Raw genomic sequence first — 22,444 nt, 5'->3', positions numbered from 1 at the left:
GTCTCACTTAGAGTCCCTGAATGTTCTTTCATAGCCACAGCTTAGCTGAAAAAGAAAACCCTAATCACATAGGTAGCTTTCATTTTCTCAGAGCTCTGATTTGTTGAATGTGATTCAAACAAATTCACCCTTGATAACATACTTTACTGTACTTCACAACCTTACTAGACAGATGTTATTACTGTATACTTTAATGTATTCTCAAAATGCAGACAAAAACCAATGATGTGTTAACCACAAAACTGTTATATTTCTTTCCAAAATACTTACCGTACTGCTGATATTTAAATCATGGCTTCAGATGTAGAATGACTTCAAAATCTTCATTCATCAGCTTCAAGCCTTCAAGACCATCTAATCAAACTCTCTCTGAAAAAGGAGAAAAATTTCTTTGAAATCTAAGAAAGAAAATAGCAAATAATATAAGACAGCCGCATACATGAGGAGAGCAGGATACATTGCTTTGATTCATTCTCTGCTTCTAAAAAGCTTTCTCCCTTTCAATTATTCAGCTACATCAGCAACTACAAATTATAGACAGTGGTTAGAGCCACTTTTTAAACCTCATAAAAATACTCAATTAAAAATACATTTTTCCTTCATCTTAAACTCGGTGAAGAAAATCATTCCTATCGAATGGTTCTCCATAGCTCTAATGTTCTGTGGTGACTGAAATTTTATATATTTGGTCTGAAGGCAAGTGTTATCTTGAGTAAACATGATTACTTTCTAAAACACAAATTTATATCAGATCCAAATAAGGGGTTTGGGAAGAGAAGTTATATAACAAAGAGAGACTTGAGAAAACAGAGGAGAGTGAGTTGGAACTCATATGGGTTGTCAGCCATAAGGAACTGACAAAGGCCCAATTCCTTAGAAAAAGAGAGACACTGGAGAAAAAAGTTAGGAGACTAAACTGTCTAGGGCAGGGGAGTTTAAACTGCGGCCCATGGGCCAACTGCTGTCCACAATCCATTGTTAATTGGCCTGCAGCAAATTCCAAAAATATATTTAGTTTACTTAAATAAACCAGGTGAGGCAATACGTACTTCACCTCAAGTGAGTGGCCTGGCTGTTTGTGTATTTTACCGCCTATAGCCCTTGGTAGGAAAACGTTGAAAAAAGTTTGGACACCCCTGGTCTAGAGCATCCAGAATGAGTGATTGGGCTAATTCCAGGCAGAGAAAAATCTTCAATATTTATTTTCCTCAAAGGCTGGGGTGTGAGGGAAAACACACTTGTACGCAAGTGAAAAACTGTAGGACTAAAAAAAAACGTACATTTCCTGTGATTTTCCTAACTGTGTGTAATTTGTACACAAGATGACGACTTACATGGTAAAAGACTCATTCCTTACACCCAAAATGGCTGACTGACTGTGGAATTTCTGATGACTCAGTCTGAGAGAGGGGTACTGAATGAACACAAGCAAAGCTCCAGCCCTGAGATCCTGGACTAACAAGAAAAGTCCTTAGGTTTTATTAGTTGGTTAGTGGTTAGTCCGTTAGTGGTTAAAGATGGCTTTGGGAAATCATTTGTTTTAGGCTACTGAAGCACTTCCTCCTACTTCCTCTCAATGTCTATTCAGAACTTCCTTGTTCTACAAGGATGACTTTTTGAAAAAGTCATCTTAGGAAAGAGATTTCTCAAACACAGAGGGCTCTGAATTGGACAGCAGCCAGCGACACACCGCCGTTGTAAAGTACCAGAACTGGGATTAGTTCTCAGTTTTTAGTAGCATATGGGAGACATGGTGTTAGAGCCTATACTTTGTATAGAAAGAATGGGGTTCATCTCCAAAATCCCAGGAGGAGGCAACTTATAAGGAAATCAGCCTGTGGTGTTAAGGGGCAAGATGCGAGTCGACCTATGTGAAGTTTCCACAAAGCAAAAAAAAAAAAAACACAAACACATTATTGTTGCCACTGCTTGGTGAAATTCAGACAGCCATGAACTTATTACTTAAACCACATAGGTGGTTGTGGTAAACGCAAACAAACTGTTGGGTTTTAGTAGGCTATTTTTTGTGTGTGAAAAATAAAATCATTTTCCCTCCTCCCCCTTAAATCTGTTTATTACTAAAAAGCTTTGGAGTCTTGTGAACTGGAGTAGATCAATTTAAGCCTCTATTTCCTGTGGGGCTCCTCCTCAGGATACTAAACTAAGGAAGAATTTGCCTGCTTTGGAAAAAAGGACCCTCTTTCTGTACTGGCCACAAAAGAAGGAAACAATGAAATTATGCAAAAGAAAAGGCCAAGAGAACCAAAAGAATCCAAGAGGCGAGGGCAGGAGAGGAATCACATCACTCCCTCTTCTTAGAGAGCTGCACGCTTTGCCTCGACTCACATGTCTGTCTGTTGTTGGCCCACATCCCCTGAGAACCTTCTAGAGCAGGGGTTCTCAAAACTTGAGTATGCAGAAGGATCCCCTTGGTGCTCTAAAACTGTGAGACCAGGAAGGAGATAATCTATAGTGGAGATCGTGAGCCCAGGACAAAGAAGTTTGAAAGGCCTGTACCTGAAACACTTTAGTTCTAGGAATCGGGTTCGTCCAAAGACAAAGGGAAAACCTCAGTCACTAGGTAATAAAACTTCAGAATATAGCCACTAACAGAAAAACAAAACAATAAATTAGCTTTAATGCCTCAAGATACTTTGGGGAAAAGAGCACGACCACAATCATGAAAGGGTCCAAGTTAAATGACAGGTTGACACTTAACATACTATTCAAAGCTGTATGAAAGCAGAACAGCACTCCAGAGGAAACCATGGCACTAGGAAAAGAAGAATTAATATGGCTCCTGCAGCAGGAAGAGGAACTCCCCTCCAGGTCACACCCATAAGGTCTTGTCTTATCTCTCCAGGCCTCTTCTCAACCTTTCTAAAGTATTTCTTCCAGGTGAAAAATAAACTTTTTCTGGACTTTCAAATGATGATCAATCCCTATGCAAGAACTTTGAGATGACTTTGTGATGAATTCTAGACCAATTGCATCTAGACAGCAGATACACAAGAGAAAGGCACAATTTTAATGTTTCAAAAGACTTAGGTTTGACAGGAGGTACCAATGGACGTGCCCACAGTGAAGGGACGTCTCTGGTGAGTTTTATTCACATACTACTTAACTACTACAGTGTCACAGTGTCTAGGCGCACAGCATTTACCAGGGTCTTCTCCCCCCTCCACCAAGCATACAAAAATCCCTACTTACAGACCCTAGGGACGAGGATTCCAGGAGACCCAACTTTTATTCTGGTTACTTTCTCCCCTCTTTCTTTCCATCGATGCCTAGAGCAAGGAAAATTAGTTCTTCAAGATAGTTTCCCAGAGCCATGAGCACTTCCTCCCAGAGCCATGGGCACTTCCTCCCAGAGTCATGGGTACTTCTTCCCTATCTTCATATAAATTTCAAGATATCTTTCAGAATTCAGCTCACAATGCCTCCAGTTTCCATGAGGCCTTCTCTGACTGCCTAACTTCTTCCTTAGGGACCTTTCTCTCTCCTGAATCTCTGCCAAACATGTGATTATAAATGACTACTATAGTTCATTCTTAGCCACCCAGGTTTGGCTTAGCCATAGCGATGATAGCTAGATAGATAGATAAGAAATCATTATTATTATTTGAACATTTATAAAAAAAAAAAGAATACTTTCAAATCAACAACACCACGTAACTCTCAGAAGGTGTCCATTGACTGTAGCTACAGAATAGCCTATAGACATCACCGTGGGTTTGTAACAGTGTAGGGATAGCCCCATTCCACCACCCTTCAAACATGTACTATATTGGTGTCCGAGGTGTCATTCTGCCAGCATTAATTCTAGGACCATACAAATTGATGGGAAAACTATTAGCAAGTGACTGCACTGCCATGTGTAGAAGTCAAGGCTAGAGGCAAATAAATAAGCAATGACACCAGTGGGAAGATGGCATAGGAGATAGGGCAACAGGTACCATGGGAGATAGGACAACAGGGACACTGAGTGGGAGGACTCCCTTCAAAGATCACTAGGCCCACTGCAACACCTTCAGAAAGAGGAAAAGACAGCTCTCAATGACATACTAAATTGTTTAGGCTTCATTTTAATATTGGGGGGCGGGGGAGCAGAAAGCTTGAACAAAGAACAAGTAATAGAGCATTTTAAGGGTACTAAAACTAGACTATTTTATTTCTCAAGTAACTTATAGGAGACTTTGTGATCCTAAACTATTATACTTGTAATATTTTTATGCATTAAGATAATATCCATAGAACAGTGAATATTTTCCTAAATACTGGATTTTTTTTTATACTAAGTAAATGTTGGTAGTCTTCATTAAGTAAGGGTATGTTAAATGCATTTAAAGTATAATATGACAGGGGTCGGCCTGGTGGCTCAGGCGGTTAGAGCTCCGTGCTCCTAACTCTGAAGGCTGCTGGTTCGATTCCCACATGGACCAGTGGGCTCTCAACCACAAGGTTGCCGCTTCAACTCCTCTAGTCCCCCAAGGGATGGCTCCGCCCCCTGCAACTAAGATTGAACATGGCACCTTGAGCTGAGTTGCCTCCAGGGTGGTGCAGTTGGTTGGAGGGTGGGCTCTCAACCACAAGGTTACCAGTTCAATTCCTCGACTCCCACAAGCAAGGGATGGTGGGCAGCGCCCCCTGCAACTAAAATTGAATACGGCACCTTGAGCTGAGCTGCCACTGAGCTCTCAGATGGAGTGCGTCCTCTCAACCACAAGGTTGCCGGTTCGACTCCTGCAAGGGATGGTGGGCAGCGCCCTCTGCAACTAACAACAGCAAGTGGACCTGGAGCTGAGCTGCGCCCTCCACAACTAAGACTGAAAGGATAACAACTTGAAGCTGAATGGCACCCTCCAAAACAAAGATTGAAAGGACAACAACTTGACTTGGAAAAAAGTCCTGGAAATACAAACTGTTCCCCAATAAAGTCCTGTTTCCCTTCCCCAATAAAAATTTTTATAAATAAATAAATAAATAAATAAATAAATAAATAAATAAATAGTATAATATGACAGTGACAACTTTTTTGTACTCTGCCTCTCTTAATCAAGAGTTGCCTGTATTTCACATGTATTTTTTTTTCTTTAAAAATGAGACAGTGGGTTTTTATAAGCAGGACTCTTGTCATATTGTATGTTTTTAGTGTTGCAGAGTCATGAGTCCAGTGCTGAACAAACAGATGCTGAAGGACTGACAGGTGTACCAGTGGACACAGGGGCTGCTCCCCCCTCCCCCCAGGGCTTCTGGCAATCAGCACACCACCAGCTGCAGGAAGATGCTCGCAATCAAAATAGCAACTGACGTGGGGGACACATGAAGGAAAGGGAGCTAAAATAAGCACCACGATTGCCCCTGGTGAGATCCAGAAATGCCACCACCCCTGTCCTCAGGGATATCTTTCTTTGGGGACTCGTTTCCCACTTCATGGGCTTTATGCTGCTACATGGGCTTCCCGTATATCCCATTACAGCATAGGTTTTTAAAAGGCAATGTCAGGTTCTTGTACATTTTTTGATATGCTTCTGCAAAACCCTGGGAGGTCTTCTGCTTCAAAATTCCAAGGATGTGGATATTACGCAAAATCACAGGTGGAAAAATTAAGTTAATAGGCAGAAATCTCGATTTTGAGTTCTTTCATTTTTTTTTTCCAAAATTTGTGGTTCCTCCTACCACTTGCCCCATAGCAACCACAAAATGAATAAACAAGTAGCAAGCAAACATTGAAGAAAAACTTCGCTTGCTGTTTAATTGATATATGTGTTTGTGTGTTTTATATTGTTTATAGCATCCAAATATAGCGCTATGGTCTCTCTGCACAGATTACCATTATAAAACCATTAAATCACCAAATGTTCTCCCCCTCCAAATTCATATGTTAAAACCGTAACTCCCACTTAGATGGCATTAGGAGGTGGGGCCTTTGGGAGATAATTAGGTCATGAGGGTGGAGCCCTCATGAATGGGATTTATGTCCTTCTAAGAAGAGACACAGAGAGCTTGCTTTTTCTCTCTCCTGTCCACCATGTAAGGACACAGCAAGAAGATGGCTGTCTGCAAACCATGAAGTGGGCCCTCACCTAGAACGGAATCTGCCAGCACCTTGATCTTGGACTTCCCAGCCTTTAGAACTATGAGAAATCAATATGTGTTGTTTAAGATACCCAGTCTGTGGTATTTTGTTATAGCAGCCCAAGCTGACTAAGATATATAGACAACTTTATACTTAGTAATTAAATATATATGTATGTGTATGTGTGTGTGTGTGTGTGTGTATACACACACATGTATATACGTGTGTGTATGTGTATCTATGTACCAGGGGTGCCAAAAAAGTGTATACAAGAGGAAACTTTGGTCAGCATTGCTCAAGCAGTAGTTTGTCATCATCAGAAGTGTCTGGACACTGATGGTAACCACTCTGAGCACCTCTAATAATTGCAGAAGTCAAACATGGCTTGTATGCATCTTTTGTTATCGGTATATATTATTACAATTTTAATACAGTTTTCTTTTCTTAAAATGTGTATACATCTTTTTGGCACCCTCTGTGTGTGTGTGTGTGTGTGTGTGTGTGTGTGTGTAGAGAGAGAGAGAGACAGACAGACAGACAGAGACACAGAGAGACAGAGAGAGAGACAGAGAGAAAGAGAGAGAGAGAGAGACAGATAACTTGACTAGACTCCCACACACCATAGGTCCCAAATGGGAAAGCCAGGTCAGGTCTGCTCCCTGCAGAGATGGCCAATGTAAAGAAATGTTGCTAAGAAGAGGGGAAAATGTTGCTAAGAAGTGCTAAAAGGTAACCATCTTTGTATGGAGATAGCAACAAAGAAACTAGGAAGAGAGAAAGAGATGATTAAAAGTCTTGTGGCCAAACTTCTAACCCTGACACAATGACTAAAGCTATGGTGGACTCAAGCTTTCCCATGGAGGAAGCAGGGACCAAGGGAGGATCACAGTGTACCTCAGAAATCATGACTTCTTCCTGAGCCTCCAGGAGTAAGAGAAGTAAGCTAAACCTGAGAACGGATGTCACTTAAACATGAGATTCAGGTCAACATATGTGAGTATAAGTACACACATCTGAGGATAACCAGTAACCGCACATTACTCCAGGCAATGTAGTAAGATCCTGGTTCTGTTAACTGAATTTTAGTCATTGTGTGAACAGGTAGCTAGTACCTGGCAGCTGCAAAAGAGAGAGAAGTGCATGAAAAACACACATTTTTATTGGGAATAAAGTTTAGTTAATAACAATAACAGGAGAAACTAATACTCACATAGCATTTAATATTTGCCAGGTACTGTTCTAAGCATTACATACATACAGAGGGTGCCAAAATAATGTATACACATTTTAAGAAAGGAAAGAACTGTATTAAAATTGCAATACTCAATATATACTGATAACAAAAGATGAATACAAGTCATGTTTGACTTCTGCAATTACAAGAGATGCTCAAAGTGGTTACCATCAGTGTAATTTTAATATTGTTTTTTTCCTTTCTTAAAATGTGTATACATTTTTTTGGCACCCTCTGTATTAACCATTTAATCACCACTACTAGGTAGTATTATTATCCCCATTCTACAGCTGAAAATATTAAGGCATAGAGAGGTTGTGCAAGGTTACCTAGGTGATTAGTGCACATAACATAGTGGTTAAGAGTTCTCACTCTTAACCATTATGCTATGATGTGCACCACTAATTAAAAAATAATGTAAACGCTTTAAGAGAGAGAAAAACCTGTTCACAAGATTCTACACACATCATAATTAGTATCTCAAGATAAACCTGCATACCTTTTAATAGTCACAGATTTGCTTCTGACTTCTCCACCTAGGGTGCAATGAATCTTCACTACTGTGAACATCCAAGCACGGTTGTATATTCCACACCTGGTGGGTGACACCTTATTGCCAGGAGAGAAAAATTAGTTTGGTGCACAAGTAATTGCGGTTTTTGCAAGTATTTTTAACCTTTTAAACTGCAATTACTTTTGCACCAACCTAACAATAGACTCTGTCCCTACATGTGGGTAGGGTTCAACCACCTTGTGCAGACGTCCCTGCGCCTCCTACACTTGCATGAAAGCCCTACTCAGAGCAGTCATCACCCTTGAGATCAGTTTAACTTAGTTCTCTACCACCAAGTCACACAGATAAAAGCTTAGCATTATGTGCAGAGACAGAAAACAGAAACTGAAGGGCTGAAAGAACTTATACATCAAAGTAATTTAAAGATCCAAGTAGAAGAGATTGGAACACAAAATTGAGGGGAAAGAAAGGGGAGGGAGAAATCCCGAGGTGTCTCTTCAGGAAGGAAAAGCACTCTGGGCATCAGTACTGAAGGGCTGTAACGCAGCTCACAGAACTGAAGACAGGAAATGGCACAGCCACGTTGGAAATCAGTTTGGCCATTTTTTTAAAGTTAAACATATATTTACCATATGACTCAGCAGCCCCCACTCCTAGGTTATTTATTCAAGAAAAAAAATGCAAACTTACGTTTCCACAAAAATGTGTACATGAATGTTATGAGAGTTTCCTTCATAATCACCATAAACTGGAAAACAACCCAAATATCCATCAACTTGTGAGTGGATAAGCAAACTGGATATCCAAACAATGGAATACTACTTAGCAATAAAATGGAACAAGCTACTGACAACACAACAACATGAGTAAATCTCAAGTGCATTCATCTCAGTGAGAGAAGCCAGATTCAAAAACCTACATAGTGTTTGATTCCATTTATATGACATTTTGAAAAACGCAAACCTATAAGGATGGAAAACCAATCAGTGGTTCTGATGGGCTAAGTGGAGGGACTGATTACAAAGGGGCACAAGGAACATTTTAGAGTGAAGGAAATTTATATTTTGATTATGTTGATTACACAATTATATACACTTATCAAAACTCATACATTTTCAAAAAGAATACATTGTACTGTATGTACATTATATATCAATACATCTGACGTTTTTAAAGCAGCTCAGAGCAATTATACCAACAAAATGATCTCATGGAATGGGGCTATTATCATCTTCTACAATGTTCTACAAACTATTTTTCCAACTTCCTCTATTCACGCCTACATGCAATGTTTTATCATACAGTATTTATAGGAAGATCATTAGTTGCTCATTTATAGGAGAAAAAGTTCCTTCAGTCATACAAAATTTCTTAAAGCAACCTCTGAGTATTTAGATAATTATAGGAACTCTACTGTATTAAAAATAGACTTCGGTGTGTGCCTCTTTCTCCTTGTGCTATAAATGTGCCTGCTAATCACTGAGGAAAGAAGGCAAGTGAGATTCCAGAGGCTTGGTCTGTCTGCACAGATTACCACTATAAAACCATTAAATCACCAAATGTTCAAGTAGCGGGATCCGTATGTTGAACTATGTTGAAGGTAAACTTGAGTTACTGCTGAAATCCTTGGGCCAGATATAAACTCTGACTGTTGAATGGCAAACCTTTAGTAGGGTGGGACAATGAAAAACATTCTGTACTACTGAATAACACAGCTGCACTATGATTTGGTCTCCGTATGCAGACCCAAACCAATGTGAATGGTTCTGGTTCTTTCTTGCACTGAAAACCAAGCAGATACACCTTGATTGCCTACGTGTGTCAGACATGACAGATACAAAGAAGGACCTCACGTTCTCTTGGGACTGATAGACAAATTGTAAATAAATGACTGGACAAATAAACAGACCAATCAATCAGTGATAAACTGAATGCCAGCTAATAAGAGCTGGGAAGGAAAAGCAGGGTAAGAGAATGGGGGGAAAGGGCTTCTATTTTAAATAAAGCGGTGAGGTTTCTCTGAGAAGGTAACATCTGAGCACAGACCTGGACATATTGGGGGAGAAAGCTGGTGAGTACCCACTTCTTCCTTCAGAAGGAGGAAGAGAACAAGTGAAAAGTCTCAAGTTTTAAGATGGAAGTGTGACCGGTAAGTCCAAGGGACTAGCAAGGTGGGGAGAGTGAGTGCCTGGGGAGCCAGCAGGAAATGCCTCTCAGAGAGAACTGAGCACAATCCTACAGGTCCTGTGCCAAAAAAGGACTTTGGGTTCTATTTGAAGTTACTAGAAGCTGCTGTTGGGGGTTGGTGAGCGAGTGACATGATCTTGATTTAGTTTTAAAGAATCACTCTAGTTGTTTCAAGGAAAATGGACTTTGGGAGTTGGGAGGTGTGGAAGTCGACAAGATGAAGCAGAGAATTTGATAGGAGGCCACCACAGCCGTTAAGACAGAGAAAGTAAGTCCTAGACTGGGTGGTGACAGTGAAAATGAGAAGTGGTCACACGGGACGACTGGGGGTGTGATGGTGTTATTGACTGAGATGGAAGGTGCTGAGCTGGAGCAGGTGATTTCCATATTCAGTAGCAGCTGTCTGCGTTGCTGGAAAATGCATAGAATATTGCCCTCAGAGAGTTAGAGAGATGAATTAAGATAAGGAAAAGGTTAATTGGACCCGAGACTTACTTTACAATGGAAATAGCTGACTCAGGACTCATTTAGATACTAATTTTATCTTGCAATAGCATCTCCACTGACTAGGTTATTTACTATATGCAGCTAACAAATGGATTTCTGTAAGAAACTATACATTCCATTAGTGAACTTTCCAGGAAACAAAGATTTCCAGTGAAGCTAATAAAAGCTTCAAAGCTTTCTACAACAATACATCGACAATGCTTTGAAGATCTCTTTAACCCTTGCTAACATAAAAGAATGCCGGCCAGATTATAGAATAGAAATGTTCTTTTCTAAATTTACAGTATAGAAAAGCTTTGTCTGATGAAAAAGAGAAGTCAAATTATAAGACTCTTTAATTGGTTTACAAGTTAAAACCTTTTATATAAACACTGTTTGCTCGACATAATCCACATCAAAGCTTTTATCTGCTTTACAGATTATTTTCTTCTGTAGCCCTATAATGTCTATGTTGAGGAAGCTCTTTTCATGAAGCTGTATCTAACCTAAGAAGAGGCTAGAAAAACCAGGCACAAACGCACAATAGGATCAAGTTTGAGGCTTGCAAGTCAGAGTGAGAGACAGCAGCAGGAGAGCCAGCAAAGCCAGTCCCACAGTAAGGGACTTCGTGCACATCCCCAAATCACTTCTATTTCATCCAAGGCAAGATTCATGCCCAGGATCCAAAACACAAGAAAAGTTTATATCATTTTGACTGGAATAACCGTAGCCTGTTAATAATGTACAATGTCTTCCAGGAAGATATCTATTTCCTATTTTCCATCTTTTCCAACCTTCCCTCTCCCACCCTCCCCCCACTTCCCAATTCAACCCCAAGAGCAAAAGCGCAGAGCCTGATGGGAAGCCAGATCAAAACACTTTGGGACACCAAGCACAGGAACCTCTGGAGACCACAGGCACAGACACCACTTTTAATCTATTCCTGTTGGTGAGAAAACATTTCAATCCAGTTGGAACCATCCAAACTTGAAAACATCTTATAAACTTTGTCTGCTTTTGATCTTTCAAAAGTTTTACTCAAAAGAGATTCGCTCCCTAAACTAACCATACTCATACAGCTCCCATCATCAGCAGAGAGAAAAAAAAATCTTTTAGCCACGTAGGGCTGGGACAGATGACTTCAATGGCTTTCCAATGTTTCTTTTTGTTAACATTTCTGAAATCCTTGAATGGTTTTCTGGGTGTTTTCTTACCACACTATATCTCTTAGGATATACTCAGAACAGAAAGATCTGTTCTCAAAAAAATTCACTGTTTTGTTCTGAAAGACTCCTTACTCAAATCTCTGAATTTAGTGACTTTTCCCACAGTATCAGCTATTACAGATGGATTTTCTGGCTTGATGCTTTAAGATGTCAAGATGTATTCTGCTTTTTAATCTGGACTTAGAACTTCCTTTTACATACATAGCCCCTCATCATTACACTAACCAGATGTTTCTGCCCTTTTACAGAAGACAGCAACATCAAGGCTTTATATACCCCAGGCTTCTCCCAGGTCATCCGTTCAGATCTTTACCTTATTTCTTCCCAATGGTTCCAGACAAATCTTCTCTATTTCTTTTTCTTTTTTTTCTTTTTAAATTTAAATCTTAGACTTAAAGCACACACCTGCCCACACAATGTCAAGTTCTCTGCCAAGACTGAATTAGTGTGGTTTTTCTCTTTGGACTCATCTATAATGACCTAAAGATGTATTCTATCGGGATTCTCAGAGGTCTGTTAAATATCAACCACAATGATGTGAGATATTAGAATACTAGCGCAGTCTGAACCTCCATTACTAATCCAGTCTGCCACCATTTCTTGGTGAGATTCTATAATCCATTCTGAAACTGTCACTGACCCCCCCCTTGAGAAGCAAATGAAACCTGTAAGCACCCTCTCCAGAAATATTCCAAAACAAAATGGTAGCTATAATTGCCATTCTAGAACAGGAGTCAGCAAACTGCAGCCCGTGGGCCAGATCTGGCACACTGTCTATTTTTGTCAATAAAGTTTTATTAGAACACATCCATGCTTATTCATTCCCATATTATCTATAGCTATCTTCACACTACAATGGCACAGTTGAAGGGTTGTGACAGACACAGAATGGCCCACAAAGACTAAAATATTTACTCTCTGAACTTTTCCAGAACAAGATTGACCACATCTGCTTTACAACAATGACTTCTAAGACAACATAAATCACACTCTATGTGGTTTTGCAAAGTTACTCAACTATTGTAGAATATCATTTTCATCAGGGTAGAAATTAAATGAAAAAATTACACTCAAAAGTGCTCAGCACAGTGCCTGAGATTCAGTAGGCAATTAATAATATATGTCCCCTTCTTCTACTTGCCAAGTTCCTCCTGCTCCTTCGGTACCTGGCTTAAATGTCTCTTCCTCTCTGCTGTGTTCTCCCTGGACAGTTGCAACTTTTTCTCCTCTTGGCACCACAACTTCCTTTTAACACTGGCTATTCTATATTCGCCTTATCTACCCACTGGTCTTTCTTTCCATCTAGAATGTGGATTCTTCTGGGAAGTACCATATCTTATCTCTTTTTGTTTCCCCAGGGCACGGCACATACCAAGGTCCTACCAAAGATGTCCTCAGAGAATGAGTGAGTGAAGAAATATAAATCAACACTAGAAATATTCTTAATTCTACAAGATCACATGAAAAGATAATTAGTAGTATTAATGTTAGGAAATAATATCAGGCTTTCCAAACTGAGTTTCACAAATAATAAGCACTTTTTTGGGGTCACTGATTTAAGGTTACAGCTTACTACATATTACAGAAGTTTTATTGAACAGGCAAAGGACAAGTTAACACTCCAATCATGTGTAGGTACAAGGAAGTTCCTAGGACCCAAGGAAGCAATAATGACTCTTGTTTAAACCCAACAACTTAAAAAAAAATTCTCTAACCAAACCTCTCATCTTTGAGTGACAATGTAAAGTGTGATATTCTTTGTCTAAACAAGAGCTTGGATTTAAGATTTCTAATAATAGTGACACACTATAAAATAAACTCTTTGAAAAGATAGTTGGTTTTGGTTTTTCATGGATTTAGTTAAAACATTCATTCATTTAAAAATGAATTAGTCAGGCACTGAACTAGGCAGTGAGGATATAATAGTGAAGAAAGAGTCTACCCTTGCTTTAGTAAAATAAATGAGCCTACAGAGATCCTAGAATTAATTTTGACAAAATTTTTCATTGAGTTATTTACATTCCATAAATTTTCCTTTATATTACATACCATAAATAACTAAGAGGGTTTCATGACTCCAAAACAGAGACAGGTTCCCATATTGGATTACGTCCTATTGCTGCTGTAACGAATTACTACACACTTGGTGGCTTAAAACAATGCAAATCTATTATCTTAGAATTCTAGAGGTTGGAAGTCTGAAATGGGTCTCACTGGGCTAAAAATCAAGGCATTGGCAGGGCTGGTTCCTTCTGGGGGCTCTAGGGGAGAATCTGTTTCCTTCCTTTTCCAGCTTCTAAAGGTTGCCTGCATTCCTTGGCTCACAGCCCCTTCTTCTATCTTCAAAGCAACAAAGGGGTGGAGACTTTATCACATGTCCTCATTCTGACAATGACTCTCCTATCTCCCTCCTTCACTTCAGAGGTCCCTTGTGATGACATTGGACCCATTTTGATCTCCAGGATAATCTCCCCATTTCAAGGTCAGCTAACTAGCAATTCCTATTTGCTATATAAAGTAACGTATTCAGCTTTCAGGGATTAGGATGAGAAGTGTGATTCTTTGGGGAGCCATGATTCTTCCTACCACACATATCTTTGTAGCAATCAGGTCAATGAGCCAGGGTCACAGTATGAAACTTGGACCACCATGACTCTTAGAAACCAGCCCTCCTACTTGCTAAAAGAATACTACCCATGCAGTCCCCCAGCGCCTCATGACATATACCACCTGTGTTCTGCTACCAGTCCTACAGGAGGAAGTGGCCGTTTCCTATTCATCAAACCATGCTCTATCCATGCTATCAACTCTTCTAAGCATAAAACTAACCATTTTTCTCCTGGCCTCCTTCAAATGAAGGGAAAACCATGCCCTCTCCTCCATTTTTCTATTCTAATGAAGGATAAACCTCCCTCACCTGTATTGCACAAGATTTTTAATTACAGTAAAGATTTATTCATCTACATCCTATTGCTGTGTTAGCTAAGCATACATGCGTTCGTTCATGCTTCTGTTTTTAAAGTTCACAGAATAGGAGTATATGTGTATGTGAGTCTGTGTGTGATATAAACTCCTAGAGAGCAGATCATTTAACTTGCTAAACACAGATACTTAGTAAATACTAGTCAGCTATGCAAAGACTAAGCCGTCTTTGACTATGGCAATAAGTTAAGCCATGCCCTGGGACTATCGTGTTTCCCAGAAAATAAGACCTAACCGGAAAATAAGCCCTAGCATGATTTTTCAGGAGGACATCCCCTGAACATAAGCCCTAATGCATCTTTTGGAGCAAAAACTAATATAAGACCCGGTCTTATTTTTGGGGAAACATGGTATACAGAGTCTTGTAGAGATTTCGTCTCCTCAAAGTAGAAAGAACCTTGCGGTGCAGCTGGTTCTCGCAGGACAAGGGAGCTCATCCTGGGCCTGGAGATGTCACCTTAGGGGGCCAGAACAGCTGGCTCTTGGAACTCAGAGCTGGACTCTGGTTTGGGGGAATTACAGCCAGCTCTTCTGTTTTTGACAACAGAATTTGGCCACATGTAGGGCTCCATTTCAGCAGGCATTCGCCTAGGATTTAATGCCCCTTTGGCTGCAAGGAGTAGATTTTCCACCCCTCTTTTCCTACTAGCACACAGCTGTGACCCTTGGTGCTGAAGGCATCAATTGAGAACCAGTTCTAGTCCCTTGTACAAGAGTTCTTCCCAGGTCACCAGAGCCAATTTGTTCACTAGATAGAGACCACTTACCTTAGAAACAATTCCAAGCAAAGGTTTATAAAATACCTTGATCAACTGGGTGTTTAGTGAGTGCCATTTAATTGTGATCATTTTCAATATTTCAAATTAAAAAAAATTAAACTTAAGGAAAGAGACGGAATTGTATTGACCCTCTCTCCATGTGACTGTGCCAGCCACCCAATATCTTTTTCCATGAATTATCCCTTTTCCCTTTTCCCCCTCAGCTTCACTGCCATTCCTGGCCTGGGAACACAGGTGACAAAAAGATGTGTTGACTTTCCACCCCCAGGTGATGCTTTGAGGCATGAGAAGTGAAAACTGCTGGAAGATTTCTATTTCCCTTGCTCCTTTGTTGGCCATGCACGGCAATATCCCCAAACCAAAGAAAAAATGTATCAGGAGAACCAGGCCTTGTCCAGCCCAAAATGCTGTTAGTGCCACTAAATGTCACACCTGGGACACAGTTCCATTGGATACTTATTGTCAATCTCCCAAACTCTGTGAGGAAAGAGGGAAAAAAATTGCGTTTTCCATGTGAGTTCTGTTATTTGCACTCTCGGGTAAATTCTGTTCTTCATGTTTGGTGCTCCCCTCTGTGTTCACCACTTCATAATGTTCTATCTTCAGCCCAGAGAACTCCAAAACGTGCAAGCAAGATCATCCAGCCAAGGCCCCTCAGTCGACGGGTAAAGTAAGGTCGTGACAAATGGGTTAACTTCACGAGAAGTCATTAGTCTGGGGCAGATGCCAGCAGTGAAGCCAGAGCTCATCTTATCTGGAAGATAACAGAATCTAGAATCTTACTGGAGCCTTGCATGTGTGGGGGACAGTTGGATGTCAGAGGGAAGTTAATAGATTGTTCCCTGGAGGAGATGTGTCCAGCACAATGTAGCAAACTAAGCTTGAGTGTGGAGAACAAAAGTCTGTCCAAATGGAAGTGACTAAACATAGTAGAAGCCTCAAGAGTTTGGTGACTATTGAAACACCCTTCCCTCCTTGTCTTTTTGCTTCAACTATATGGTTCTCTTCCCACATTTTAGGATAAGGGGAGCAGGACTTGACTGAAGCTGAATGCATGGCCATCTCTGGCTGTGGTTTTCTTACAGCAGCCCGCTTATAAAATTAAAAATACCTCGGTAGGGAATTATCTTGGAGGAATAATCTTGCTCCACTAACTTTTACTAAATTCTCAACTGTAGTGGTAAATGTATATGGCAGATCCGGTGAGAATAGAAGCAGTGAATAGAGCTGAATAAAGCGGCCTATGTGTTAGAGCAATGATAGCAACCAAGGATGCAGTCCTGCCTTGAAGAGTAGTCCATTTAGCTGAGAGCAACATCTGAAACAGAGTGCCGGACATGCTGTAATATGAGCTTTGACCAGTGGGACCCAGAAGCCCCCTCTCCATGCTGGCTTCTTTGAGGAGGCACCTGAATGACCTCATTAGAGCTTAGTCAGGTTTAGCCCCTTGAGAAGTATGGGGGAAGGCATTCCATACAGTAGGAACAGCATGTGCCAGGCCAGAAGGTTGAGACTGAGCCTGGTGTTTTCAGAAAGCTGACAGTAATAATTATGCACGAACAGAACATGGTATGATAGGGTGGGGGGTGGAAGTTGGCATCAGAAGGGCCCTTGTGCCAGGCTGAGACATCAGCCCTGAGTCTACAGCCAAAGATTTAGGCTATAACAACTGCGTCATGCATTGAAGAAAGGTGATAGAGTTCAGTGCTAGGTCAGGAATGGTAAGGCAAGGGGGAGGGAGGGAGGAGGTGGTCACAGATGAGGTGCCCAGCTTGGCCAGCACCCTGGGCATTACCTCCTGGGCTTGCCCCACTGGAGCTGCCACAGGGAGGAGAAGGTAAGACCCACAAAGAAGCACAGAGCACTGCAGGGCTGAAATAAGGGGAGTTTCCCATGGAGGAAGGGGCAAGAAAACTCTCACAAAGGTCTTGCATTTACAATTGGCATCGTAGGGAATAGGATTTTGACGTGTAAATTGGGGAAGGTACAGAGAGAATGGAACTCTGGTGCAGCAGAAGAGCACGGCAGGGCTAAAGCATGACTTTGAGCATGTGTAGGAGAGTAGGGAAGGTAAGTTGGCGGCAAGTATGTGACACAGAATGAGAGCTTCATAAATACTTGGTGAGGAAAAGGGGACTTTAGCTACCTCAGCACAAATCCTGACATGCAAAAGCATGATAATTTCTAATGTCAGAATGGCGTGTGTGTGTGTGTGTGTGTGTGTGTGTGTGTGAGAGAGAGAGAGAGAGAGAGAGAGAGAGAGAGAGAGAGAGAGAGAGAGAGAGAGAGAGAGAGAGAGAGAAAGCCTAAGTCCTTGGTTACATTAAATTAACATCTCAAGTCTATCTCAAAATTATTTCTCAGCTGACAAAAAGACAACTATTAGTGTGTCTTAAAGTGCTTGTACCTAAAATTTCCTTTCCAGATAAAGTCACTTAGTATAGAGTTTCTGGAAAAGTCTGCCCACCTCCCTCCTCCTATGATCACCTGGGAGGGGAAGCCAATAAACCAAAACTTACCCTCAAGGCACCTACTCAAGGATATTATTAGATCATCAGAATGAGATTGGATTCTTCCATCAGCCAGACTTTGAATTGGCTGCCTATCAAATTATGCACATTGCATTAAAGCTCCTCTCTGTGCTCATTCATTCATTTAAACAGAGGCAGGTCTTCAAGGACAGAAAATGAAAGGGAAACCAAGGGCCACCTTAGCCCCTGTCACAGACAGACATTGTACCTCCATGTGACTTACCACACACTTCCTTTCAGACCTGACCAGAGCAGAAGACTCACTGTAACACCAGTACACACCCTTCCTGCCACCCTAATCCCACCCCCACCTCACCACAGCCCATCGGATAAGTTTCCTGGGAGGGGCTGGTGAACACAACGAGTTAGAAAGTCCTGCATGGACACCAATGCTGGTTATCGGCTTCTGCATTCCTTCCACATCTCATTTGTAAGCATCTTGGAAAGAATCTTCTAAGCTTTAAGTAGCAGATAGGCACAGCTTAGCCTATGGTCACCCACATAGTGACAACACAACACCACCTCCTCAGCCTTTCTGAGAGAGGGGACAAATGCATGTTATCGCACCCACAGACTGGTGGTCAGTGAAGAAAGCAACTGCTGTGTCAGCCCAGTGAGAAATTCATGGATGAAGGCACTGGTCCTGTCCCCAGGGAACTTTCAGTTTGGTCAGGGAGATACATTTATTACCTCATTAAAAACATGTTCACTGAGCACCTACTATGCACCAGAGACTGTTCTAGGCACTTGGCAGAAAGTAGCAAACAAAACAAAGAAATTCTTTGCCTCATGGAGCTAATATTCTAGGAATGAGGAGACACGTTCTCCACACATAGCTAGTAAAAGGAACCAAACCAATGACAAGAAGTAAGGACAATGCGATGCTGCAGAAGGAAGGAGGAAATGGGAGCATAAAAATTTTGTTAAAAACTCAAGTATGCCTTTACAGTCTCAAATGTATATTGTTTTCAGGGATGGTCATGGGATATTTACAGATTTTCAAAAACAGTTACCACATGGTACTTTATCTTATGGTTAACGTAGATTCTCCTGCCAACCCCAAAGAATGGTAAGTTAAAATGGCTTGGCCGTGGGAGGCAGATACTAGGGGTTCAAGGGTGGCAGAGTGGGTGGGGTTCAAAGGTCATGTTAAAATCCTAAGATCAAGGTTTATAATCAACTCACGGTAATACCCCTCCCTACCAAGTAAACCACACACACACTTCAGACAGCTACCCTGAAGTGCCCTCTGAGCACATCTCCATGGAAGTCTGTCCACAAAATCATTCTCTCTCCAGATAGCCCTCCAAGGTCATGAGGGCTAAGAGGGAGCCATTGAGGAAATATGCTTGAGAACGAGAGTTTCAAGAAAGTTACTACCAAAGCACAATAGATGTATACCGGAAATTACAAGTGCAATCATCTAGTAGAATATCTTTGCTTAATTTTTTAAATGTGTGTGTGGGGGAAAACACACCAAAAAATCTTGCTTCCTTTCGGCCATGGATTGAGAAATTGTAGAATTCCTTTTGGTTGGAACAAACCTAGAAAACTGTCTTCCCAATTCAGCCAGGCTCCCCTTCTGCAACATCCTTGTCAGACAGGTGAGCAGTTTCTATACAAATATCTCCATCGAGGGAGATCTTCCACCAGGTAAAGCAACCTGTTCATAAGCCAATCAGAGATTTCAAACATTCTCTTGATGTTTCTTTACATCCTCAGCGTGCTGACCTTAGGACTGACATAGCTAAAAAAGACCAGTATGAATTTAAATATGGTTTCTTTTTAACTAAATCCAATCATTAAGCAGAGCATGTGAAGAAGAGGGGAGAAAATTGATACTTTGAGAACTGGAGAGGAGAAATTGTGACTGTCTCTAAGAACAAAATATTGTAAACAGATTTTAGACAGACGATCTTTTGGGGATCTCAGCCAGGGGCTGAGAGTTCTGGGGAAACAGGAGAACCGAGAGCATCAGGTAAAAAATTCTGACCTGGAGAGGATACCCAGCTTTGGGATTAGGTGGCTGGGAGAGAGGAGCTGCTCCTGGAGCCCAGCCAAAGAAAGAACTGGTCTTGTCACAGTGAGACCATCAGTTGTGGGGCTTAAATGAGCTGGGACTGAGGAAAGAGGTAAGGCAGCTATCATTGAGTTTTACCAAATTTATGAGTGATAAAAATGAGTCCTTACATTTTAGCTGTCTGTCTATAACTTATATCTTGGATTCTCATATTCTGTCTCTAAATGTGTGATGTCACACAGAACAGGCATGGGAGATTTGCCCAGGGCCACCGTCTAAGAAAAGGAGTAAACTGGTTAGCTGGGTCACACTTAATCCTCAGCTATAACTACCTGGAAAAGCTTATTTAAGAAGAGTATACTAAGTTTTGTTTTTAGAAAAATCATATAACTAACCCAGAACAGTACCGCTTATGTTTTTGTAAGAGAAAATATCTGAACGCTTGCTTTTTTGTTTGCTGCTGTTGCAGGTGGCCTCCATTACAGTATTGCAAACACATTCTGGAATCATCAATGATTACCTTTTGTTCTGTTACTCAAAACTCAAAAAGAAGTCACCATCCCTTTATGGGCTTCTCCTCTACTTTTAGAAAACAACCAGTCTTCAATGTAGCTAGAATCTGGGGGGGTGGGGGGAGGTTAAAAATTATAAGATTAACTTCCAAAGCTGACAAACATGTACACATGTGAGATGGAATAAATTAGTTTGTGCTTATGTTAACCTCTGAAAATATTGGACTTCATCCTACTTTATCAGTATCCCTCATTCCCATATGACCTAGCACAGTGAAATTTGAAACTGACATGCAATTTCTATAATTCTCTAATAGTTTTCTTCTAATTGGCAATTTAAATCATGACTAAAATTTCCTTGATTGAATCTATTCTAACCTGACTTGGAACATTTGCCATTAACTACTATAAACAACCAGGTTACCCCCAATTTCAACTAAGCGTAGTTCCCTTTCTTGCCCAATAACCACCTCGGTATTGTGGCAAGTTATGTCAAAGAAGCATTGTCAACAATTCTCCCACATCCACAGACCAAAGTAGATATTACAAGTGGGAAAGAAAAAGTGCCAAGCATGCTTCCTTTATCTTGATAAGAGGTAGTAAATCCAATTATAACAGATGAACAAACTATTACTCCCCAAGGATGAATTGAAAATCTCCAAGATCTTGAATTGAAATGAAAACTGCTGCAATTTTTAATAATGTAGGATTAGCTAATTCAGTCTGAGGATGCTTACTGGGGTGAACACATCTGTTCCTTGAGACTGTCTCCCCTCTGGCTTTGTTCTCAAGACCAGACTGAGTGCAACATCAGAAGCCAAAGGTCACCCACATTCTCATGTGCCCCAGCTTAGGTGTGGAGTGGCAGGGGCAGCCAAGATGAAGGTGCCATCCAGAAGCTCTGGTTTTCTGAATCCTTCCCTGTTCCCTTTGTTATTTAACACCAGACTCCCCACGATCTCTATGGGCCCTGCTGGGCAGCAGAAAACACAATGTTCTTCCAGTTTTCCTTGTCTGCCCGCCTCCCCCCTTCACTCAGCCAGATGCTTTGCCTTAGTTTGTTTCTTCCTGTTTACAGCAGCAGCAAAAGGCACTTAAGTACTGAAATGCACAAAGAACTGTGCTACATGTGTGAGAAGCTCTTCTGACAAAAATGTCTATCTACAGAGATGTCTATAGTAACATGGTCCCCTAATTCCCCAAAACTCTGAAGTACAGAGATGCTCAGTTGCCAGGATACATTGGTCAATATATATAGAAGTACATTAAAACACATTTACTCAATAGATTATCAAGCAGCCATTAGAACAGATAAATGTGAAAAAGAGAAAGCTATTAAGATTATAGTATATAGGAAAACACTTATAAGAGATAACACTATTGAAAAAAGAAGGATGTCAAATTGTTCCAGAATGCTGATTACAACTTTGCCAAAAGTATGATTACATATGGATGTAGCTCTAGAAATTATAAAATAGAGAGAGCAAAAAAACTAAAAGAAGGAGTTGGTTGATGACTATTAACTTCTAGGATTCTATGAAAACAGTGATAAAGCTCTTGCCAGGCTTAAAATATCTAATCACAGAATGTTGTGACTTCATTCTCAACCTTTTTGTTTTACAGATTAGTGAATTGACACTGAAAGAAATTAAGTGACTCATCTGTAATCATACAACTCCTCACTGGCAGAACTGAAGCAGGCACTAAGATCTCCCCATTCATGAACCTGTCCTCTTTTCTATAAAGCACCATGCAACGGATTCAAATAAATCAGGGGGTCCTTGGTACCCTAGAAATCATTATCCAAATCCTTACACAGGTAGGAGCTTTTCCAGGGAAGCCAGCCTTCAATAGACTAAAATATTTCCTAATAACCAACCATTTTATGACTTGA

At 40.8% G+C, this 22,444-nt stretch overlaps 1 protein-coding gene across 7 annotated transcripts in view; it reads right to left on the bottom strand.

Moving 5' to 3' along the window:
* The window catches only part of SVIL (supervillin), a 225,532-nt gene that overhangs the window by 167,549 nt on the left and 35,539 nt on the right, over positions 1–22,444 (bottom strand). For all 7 annotated transcript variants that reach the window (XM_081054517.1, XM_081054513.1, XM_081054511.1 and 4 more), the window contains exon 2: positions 271–369. The gene's annotated coding sequence lies outside the window, so the exon portion shown is untranslated. The remainder of the gene's footprint in view (positions 1–270; positions 370–22,444) is intronic.

The sequence above is a fragment of the Rhinolophus hipposideros genome, assembly GCF_964194185.1.
Source record: "Rhinolophus hipposideros genome assembly, chromosome: 1".
Lineage (NCBI taxonomy): Eukaryota > Metazoa > Chordata > Mammalia > Chiroptera > Rhinolophidae > Rhinolophus > Rhinolophus hipposideros.
Note: the sequence above shows the minus strand (reverse complement) of the source record. Positions and strands in the feature narration are given on the sequence as shown.